Source organism: Austrofundulus limnaeus, unplaced genomic scaffold, assembly GCF_001266775.1.
Source record: "Austrofundulus limnaeus strain Quisiro unplaced genomic scaffold, Austrofundulus_limnaeus-1.0 Scaffold226, whole genome shotgun sequence".
Classification (NCBI taxonomy): domain Eukaryota; kingdom Metazoa; phylum Chordata; class Actinopteri; order Cyprinodontiformes; family Rivulidae; genus Austrofundulus; species Austrofundulus limnaeus.
The window spans coordinates 445,406-447,241 of record NW_013952628.1 but is presented as its reverse complement, the minus strand read 5'-3'; the positions used below and the strand labels follow the sequence as shown (position 1 = coordinate 447,241).

Below are 1,836 nucleotides of genomic sequence, written 5' to 3'. Positions count from 1 at the left end.
GCAGTATATTTTATATTGTTTTGTTGGTAAAAAAATGAGGGAAAAAAGTTTATTTTTTTTAAATATAGATAGTGTCAAAACAGGAACTAACAGTTTGTTTAAAAAGTTGTTTTTATTGGTCTAAATCAAGCAGTTTTTGTTGGAGCAAAGGTTATACAGCTCAAACGGTAAATAAACAAAAAATATATATTAAAATATTCTCATTGTTCCAGTCCAACTGAGTCAGCGCTGAGAGGAACGAGCCGGCCTTGAACGCCACATTTTTCTCTTTAACTCATCAAAACATTTTGCCTCAGTTTTCAGCAACAACTGTTTTCTAGTGTTTTTTCTTGTTTTAGCTTCTAACGTGTTTATTTTAGCTTCAGCAGACCGGTTTCAGCTTTTTCAGCAGTCATTCAACAAAAAAAAAAAAAATGCAGTTTTTCTTGTTACTCTTGAATCTCGTTTGTTTTGTGTTCTGTCACCACAAACACTGATCCAGGAATGAAATGTTTTTGAATCCTGAGAAGGGAGGGGCGCCACATGTGTCCCACCCAGAGACCTGGAGCCAGCAGTGTTGGAAAGGATCTGGCTGAAGTCCTGCTGCTCGGGGTTTCGGCTGTTCTCCTTCAGTTGCTCCAGCGTGACTCGTTGGGTCACGTGACCTGTTTTCTGAAGGTTAACGCAAAGTTTCGCTCCGTTTAATGTTGGGTTGGCCAAAATCGTTTCACCAGAAAAACTGTCACTGATTTAATATTCAGCATTTGGCAACACCCGTGATTAGTCACTAACAAAAGCCACTGTGTTTCTGTGCTACTGCTAATGTGGAGCTAATGCTAATTCAGTTCAATTCAAATCAAAAATACTTTATTCATCCCAAAGGGAAATTAAACACATTAGCTAATGCTAACATGGAGCTANAAGGGAAATTAAACACATTAGCTAATGCTAACATGGAGCTAATGCTAATTCAGTTCAATTCAAATCAAAAATAAGGGAAATTAAACACATTAGCTAATGCTAACATGGAGCTAATGCCGATGCTGAGCTAATGCTAATACTAATGTGGAGCTAACCCTAACATTGTGACATTAACTAATGCTAACTCAGAGCTAATGCTAACACAGGGCAAGTACTAACATGGAGCTAGCACAAAAGTTGAGTTAATCCCAACACTGCGGAGCTAGTGCTAAATGTGGAGCTAATGCTAACACTAATGCACAGCTAACACTAACGCAGAGCTAACGCTAACACTAACAAGAAGCTAACACTAATGTGGAGCTAACGTTAACACTAATAAGGAGCTAACACTAATGCAGAGCTAATGCTAACAGGTCAAATACTAACATGGAGCTAGCACTAAAGTTGAGTTAATCCCAACACTGCGGAGCTAACACTAAATGTGGAGCTAATGCTAACACTAATGCGGAGCTAACACTAATGTGGAGCTAATGCTAACACTAATGCACAGCTAACACTAATGCAGAGCTAATGCTAACACTAACAAGAAGCTAACACTAATGCAGAGCTAATGCTAACACTAATAAGGAGCTAACACTAATGCGGAGCTAATGCTAACACTAATAAGGAGCTAACACTAATGTGGAGCTAATGCTAACACTAATAAGGGAGCTAACACTAATGTGGAGCTAATGCTAACACTATCAAGAAGCTAACACTAATGCAGAGCTAATGCTAACACTAACAAGAAGCTAACACTAATGTGGAGCTAATGGTAACACTAACAAGAAGGTAACACTAATGCAGAGCTAATGCTAACACTAACAAGAAGCTAACACTGATGTGGAGCTAATGCTAACACTAACAAGAAGGTAACACTAATGCAGAGCTTATGCT

The 1,836-nt window shown here is 38.5% G+C and overlaps 1 protein-coding gene across 1 annotated transcript in view; it reads left to right on the top strand.

The window, feature by feature from the left end:
• Positions 1-1,836, top strand: part of cds1 (CDP-diacylglycerol synthase (phosphatidate cytidylyltransferase) 1) — a gene marked incomplete at its 3' end in the record, with an annotated part of 24,140 nt that overhangs the window by 816 nt on the left and 21,488 nt on the right.